The 5,000-nt window shown below is 39.5% G+C and overlaps 16 non-coding genes across 16 annotated transcripts; all 16 read left to right on the top strand.

Moving 5' to 3' along the window:
- Window positions 1-179: 179 nt before the first annotated feature.
- trnaa-ugc lies at window positions 180-251 on the top strand. The gene has a single exon. It is a non-coding gene; the product is annotated as a tRNA-Ala (tRNA).
- Window positions 252-384: 133 nt separating this feature from the next.
- Window positions 385-456, top strand: trnaa-ugc. The gene has a single exon. It is a non-coding gene; the product is annotated as a tRNA-Ala (tRNA).
- Window positions 457-695: 239 nt separating this feature from the next.
- On the top strand, window positions 696-767 carry trnaa-cgc. Its single transcript has one exon. It is a non-coding gene; the product is annotated as a tRNA-Ala (tRNA).
- A 535-nt stretch (window positions 768-1,302) lies between these two features.
- trnaa-ugc lies at window positions 1,303-1,374 on the top strand. The gene has a single exon. It is a non-coding gene; the product is annotated as a tRNA-Ala (tRNA).
- Window positions 1,375-1,609: 235 nt separating this feature from the next.
- Window positions 1,610-1,681, top strand: trnaa-ugc. The gene has a single exon. It is a non-coding gene; the product is annotated as a tRNA-Ala (tRNA).
- Window positions 1,682-1,928: 247 nt separating this feature from the next.
- trnaa-ugc lies at window positions 1,929-2,000 on the top strand. The gene has a single exon. It is a non-coding gene; the product is annotated as a tRNA-Ala (tRNA).
- A 132-nt stretch (window positions 2,001-2,132) lies between these two features.
- On the top strand, window positions 2,133-2,204 carry trnaa-cgc. Its single transcript has one exon. It is a non-coding gene; the product is annotated as a tRNA-Ala (tRNA).
- Window positions 2,205-2,443: 239 nt separating this feature from the next.
- Window positions 2,444-2,515, top strand: trnaa-ugc. Its single transcript has one exon. It is a non-coding gene; the product is annotated as a tRNA-Ala (tRNA).
- A 365-nt stretch (window positions 2,516-2,880) lies between these two features.
- On the top strand, window positions 2,881-2,952 carry trnaa-ugc. The gene has a single exon. It is a non-coding gene; the product is annotated as a tRNA-Ala (tRNA).
- A 130-nt stretch (window positions 2,953-3,082) lies between these two features.
- On the top strand, window positions 3,083-3,154 carry trnaa-ugc. Its single transcript has one exon. It is a non-coding gene; the product is annotated as a tRNA-Ala (tRNA).
- Window positions 3,155-3,389: 235 nt separating this feature from the next.
- On the top strand, window positions 3,390-3,461 carry trnaa-ugc. Its single transcript has one exon. It is a non-coding gene; the product is annotated as a tRNA-Ala (tRNA).
- Window positions 3,462-3,592: 131 nt separating this feature from the next.
- On the top strand, window positions 3,593-3,664 carry trnaa-cgc. Its single transcript has one exon. It is a non-coding gene; the product is annotated as a tRNA-Ala (tRNA).
- Window positions 3,665-3,795: 131 nt separating this feature from the next.
- Window positions 3,796-3,867, top strand: trnaa-agc. The gene has a single exon. It is a non-coding gene; the product is annotated as a tRNA-Ala (tRNA).
- Window positions 3,868-4,102: 235 nt separating this feature from the next.
- trnaa-ugc lies at window positions 4,103-4,174 on the top strand. The gene has a single exon. It is a non-coding gene; the product is annotated as a tRNA-Ala (tRNA).
- A 242-nt stretch (window positions 4,175-4,416) lies between these two features.
- On the top strand, window positions 4,417-4,488 carry trnaa-ugc. The gene has a single exon. It is a non-coding gene; the product is annotated as a tRNA-Ala (tRNA).
- A 436-nt stretch (window positions 4,489-4,924) lies between these two features.
- Window positions 4,925-4,996, top strand: trnaa-ugc. The gene has a single exon. It is a non-coding gene; the product is annotated as a tRNA-Ala (tRNA).
- Window positions 4,997-5,000: the final 4 nt, after the last annotated feature.

Raw genomic sequence — 5,000 nt, 5'->3', positions numbered from 1 at the left:
CTGTCCTATGGAGTTCCGTCAACTGGATTTAGTGTGTCAGCATCTCCAAGCACTTCTTAATGTTTAATTAGTTTCATTCAAATTTAAGCAAAATAATTTTACTTCTGTCCTGTAGAGTTTCCGCAACTGGATTTAGTGTGTTTGCAAACCTACAGAAACAAAAATCAGTGCACCTAAATGGGGATGTAGCTCAGTGGTAGAGTGCATGCTTTGCATGTATGAGGTCCTGGGTTCAATCCCCAGCATCTCCAAGCACTGTTTAATGGTTTAATCCAGATTCATGGAAATTTAAGCAAAAGAATTTTACTTCTGTCCTGTAGACATCACTCAAAAGGATTGAGTGTGTTTGTAAACCTACAGAAACAAAACACAGTGCACCTAAAAGGGGATGTAGCTCAGTGGTAGAGTGCATGCTTTGCATGTATGAGGTCCTGGGTTCAATCCCCAGCATCTCCAAGCACTGCTTAATGTTTTGTGTGAATCTGGCAAATTTGAGCAAAAGAATTTTACTTCTGTCTTATGGAGTTCCGTCATCTGGATTTAATGTTTAAGCATCTCCAAAGCACTTCTTAATGTTTAATTAGTTTCATGCAAATTTGAGCAAAAGAATTTTACTACTTCTGTCCTGTACAGTTTCTGCAACTGGATTTAGTGTCTTTGTCAACCTACAGAAACACAAAACAGTGCACTGAAATGGGGATGTAGCTCAGTGGTAGAGCGCATGCTTCGCATTTATGAGGTCCTGGGTTCAATCCCCAGCATCTCCAAGCACTGTTTAATTAGATTCATGCAAATTTAAGCAAAAGAATTTTACTTCTGTCCTTTAGACATCATTTAAAAGGATTGAGTGTGTTTGTAAACCTACAGAAACAAAACACAGTGGACCTAAATGGGGATGTAGTTCAGTGGTAGAGCGCATGCTTTGAATATATGAGGTCCTGGGCTCAATCCCCAGCATTGCGAAACGCTGCTTAATGTTTGATGTGAATTAGGCAAAAGAATTTTACTTCTGTCCTGTAAAGTTCCTGCAACTGGATTTAGTGTGTTTGTAAACCTACAGAAACAAAAATCAGTGCACCTAAATGGGGATGTAGCTCAGTGGTAGCGCGCATGCTTCGGCATGTATGAGGTCCTGGGTTCAATCCCCAGCATCTCCAAGCACTGCAATGTTAATGTTTCAAATTAGAAGCACTGTTTGCAAAAATGCTAAGCAAAAGAATTTTACTTCTGTCCTGTAGACATCATTTAAAAGGATTGAATGTGTTTGTAAACCTACAGAAACAAAACACAGTGCACCTAAATGGGGATGTAGCTCAGTGGTAGAGCGCATGCTTCGCATGTATGAGGTCCTGGGTTCAATCCCCAGCATCTCCAAGCACTGCTTAATGTTTCGTGTGAAACTGGCAAATTTAAGCAAAAGAATTTTATTTCTGTCCTATGGAATTCCGTCAACTGGATTTAGTGTGTCAGCATCTCCAAGCACTTCTTAATGTTTAATTAGTTTCATTCAAATTTAAGCAAAATGATTTTACTTCTGTCCTGTAGAGTTTCCGCAACTGGATTTAGTGTGTTTGTAAACCTACAGAAACAAAAATCAGTGCACCTAAATGGGGATGTAGCTCAGTGGTAGAGCGCATGCTTTGCATGTATGAGGTCCTGGGTTCAATCCCCAGCATCTCCAAGCACTGTTTAATGTTTCGTGTGAATCTGGCAAATTTAAGCAAAATAATTTTACTTCTGTCCTTTAGGAGTGTCTTTGGAGTTCCGTCATCTGGATTTAATGTGTCAGCATCTCCAAGCACTTCTTAATGTTTAATTAGTTTCATGCAAATGTAAGCAAAATAATGTTACTTCTGTCCTGTAGAGTTTCCGCAACTGGATTTAGTGTGTTTGTAAACCTACAGAAACAAAAATCAGTGCACTTAAGTGGGGATGTAGCTCAGTGGTAGAGCGCATGCTTTGCATGTATGAGGTCCTGGGTTCAATCCCCAGCATCTCCAAGCACTGTTTAATGTTTAATTAGATTCATGCAAATTTAAGCAAAAGAATTTTTACTTCTGTCCTGTAGACATCATTCAAAAGGATTGAATGTGTTTGTAAACCTACAGAAACAAAAATCAGTGCACCTAAATGGGGATGTAGCTCAGTGGTAGAGCGCATGCTTCGCATGTATGAGGTCCTGGGTTCAATCTCCAGCATCTCCAAGCACTGTTTAATGTTTCATGTGAATCTGGCAAATTTGAGCAAAACAAAAGATTTTTACTTCTGTCTATGGAGTTCCGTCATCTGGATTTAGTGTGTCAGCATCTCCAAGCACTTCTTAATGTTTAATTAGTTTCATGCAAATGTAAGCAAAATAATGTTACTTCTGTCCTGTAGAGTTTCCGCAACTGGATTTAGTTTGTTTGTCAACCTACAGAAACACAAACTAGTGAACTGAAATGGGGATGTAGCTCAGTGGTAGAGCGCATGCTTTGCATGTATGAGGTCCTGGGTTCAATCCCCAGCATCTCCAAAGCACTGTTTAATGTTTAATTAGATTAATGCGAATTTAAGCAAAAGAATTTTACTTCTGTCCTTTAGACATCATTCAAAAGGTTTGAGTGTGTTTGTAAACCTACAGAAACAAAACACAGTGGACCTAAATGGGGATGTAGTTCAGTGGTAGAGCGCATGCTTTGCATATATGAGGTCCTGGGCTCAATCCCCAGCATTGCCAAACACTGCTTAATGTTTAATTGAAACGCAAAAGAAACGCTTAATCTTCTTAATGTTTGATGTGAATTAGGCAAAAGAATTTTACTTCTGTCCTGTAAAGTTCCTGCAACTGGATTTAGTGTGTTTGAAAACCTACAGAAACAAAAATCAGTGCACCTAAACGGGGATGTAGCTCAGTGGTAGAGCGCATGCTTTGCATGTATGAGGTCCTGGGTTCAATCCCCAGCATCTCCAAGCACTGCTTAATGTTTAATTAGATTCATGCAAATTTAAGCAAAATAATTTTACTTCTGTCCTGTAGAGATCACTCAAAAGGATTGAGTGTGTTGGTAAACCTACAGAATCAAAAACACTGCAACTGAACGGGGATGTAGCTCAGTGGGAGAGCGCATGCTTCGCATGTATGAGGTCCTGGGTTCAATCCCCAGCATCTCCAAGCACTGCTTAATGTTTCGTGTGAATCTGGCAAATTTAAGCAAAAGAATTTTACTTCTGTCCTATGGAGTTCCGTCAACTGGATTTAGTGTGTCAGCATCTCCAAGCACTTCTTAATGTTTAATTAGTTTCATACAAATTTAAGCAAAATAATTTTACTTCTGTCCTGTAGAGTTTCCGCAACTGGATTTAGTGTGTTTGTAAACCTACAGAAACAAAAATCAGCGCACCTAAATGGGGATGTAGCTCAGTGGTAGAGCGCATGCGTTGCATGTATGAGATCCTGGGTTCAATCCCCAGCATCTCCAAGCACTGTTTAATGTTTAATTAGATTCATGCAAATTTAAGCAAAAGAATTTTACTTCTGTCCTGTAGACATCACTCAAAAGGATTGAGTGTGTTTGTAAACCTACAGAAACAAAAATCAGTGCACCTAAACGGGGATGTAGCTCAGTGGTAGAGCGCATGCTTCGCATGTATGAGGTCCTGGGTTCAATCCCCAGCATCTCCAAGCACTGTTTAATGTTTAATTAGATTAATGCGAATTTAAGCAAAAGAATTTTACTTCTGTCCTGTAGACATCACTCAAAAGGATTGAGTGTGTTTGTAAACCTACAGAAACAAAACACAGTGCACCTAAATGGGGATGTAGCTCAGTGGTAGAGCGCATGCTTAGCATGTATGAGGTCCTGGGTTCAATCCCCAGCATCTCCAAGCACTGCTTAATGTTTAGTGTGAATCTGGCAAATTTAAGCAAAAGAATTTTACTTCTGTCCTATGGAGTTCAGTCAACTGGATTTAGTGTGTCAGCATCTCCAAGCACTTCTTAATGTTTAATTAGTTTCATTCAAATTTAAGCAAAATAATTTTACTTCTGTCCTGTAGAGTTTCCGCAACTGGATTTAGTGTGTTTGTAAACCTACAGAAACAAAAATCAGTGCACCTAAATGGGGATGTAGCTCAGTGGTAGAGCGCATGTTTTGCATGTATGAGGTCCTGGGTTCAATCCCCAGCATATCCAGGCACTGCTTAATGTTTCATGTGAATCTGGCAAATTTGAGCAAAATAATTTTACTTCTGTCTCTATGGAGTTCCGTCATCTGGATTAATGTGTGTGTGTCAGCATCTCCAAGCACTTCTTAATGTTTAATTAGTTTCATGCAAATGTAAGTAAAATAATGTTACTTCTGTCCTGTAGAGTTTCCGCAACTGGATTTAGTGTGTTTGTCAACCTACAGAAACCACAAAATAGTGCACTGAAATGGGGATGTAGCTCAGTGGTAGAGCGAATGCTTTGCATGTATGAGGTCCTGGGTTCAATCCCCAGCATCTCCAAGCACTGTTTAATGTTTAATTAGATTCATGCTAATTTAAGCAAAAGAATTTTACTTCTGTCCTTTAGACATCATTCAAAAGGATTGAGTGTGTTTGTAAACCTACAGAAACAAAAACACAGTGGACCTAAATGGGGATGTAGTTCAGTGGTAGAGCGCATGCTTTGAATATATGAGGTCCTGGGTTTAATCCCCATCATCTCCAAGCACTGTTTAATGTTTACAGTGATGGCAAATTTAAGCAAAAGAATTTTACTTCTGTCCTGGAGAGTTCCCTCAACTGGATTTAGTGTGTCAGCATCTCCAAGCACTGCTTGGTGTATAATTATTTTCAAGCACATTTAAGCAAAAGAATTTCACTTCTGTCCTGTAAAGTTCCCACAACTGGATTTAGTGTGTTTGTTAATCTACAGAAACAAAAATCAGTGCACCTAAATGGGGATGTAGCTCAGTGGTAGAGCGCATGCTTTGCATGTATGAGGTCCTGGGTTCAATCCCCAGCATCTCCAAGCA

Source organism: Cyprinus carpio, chromosome B6 (genome assembly GCF_018340385.1).
Source record: "Cyprinus carpio isolate SPL01 chromosome B6, ASM1834038v1, whole genome shotgun sequence".
Classification (NCBI taxonomy): domain Eukaryota; kingdom Metazoa; phylum Chordata; class Actinopteri; order Cypriniformes; family Cyprinidae; genus Cyprinus; species Cyprinus carpio.
The sequence above is the reverse complement of the archived record's forward strand: the minus strand, read 5'-3'. Positions and strand labels throughout refer to the sequence as shown.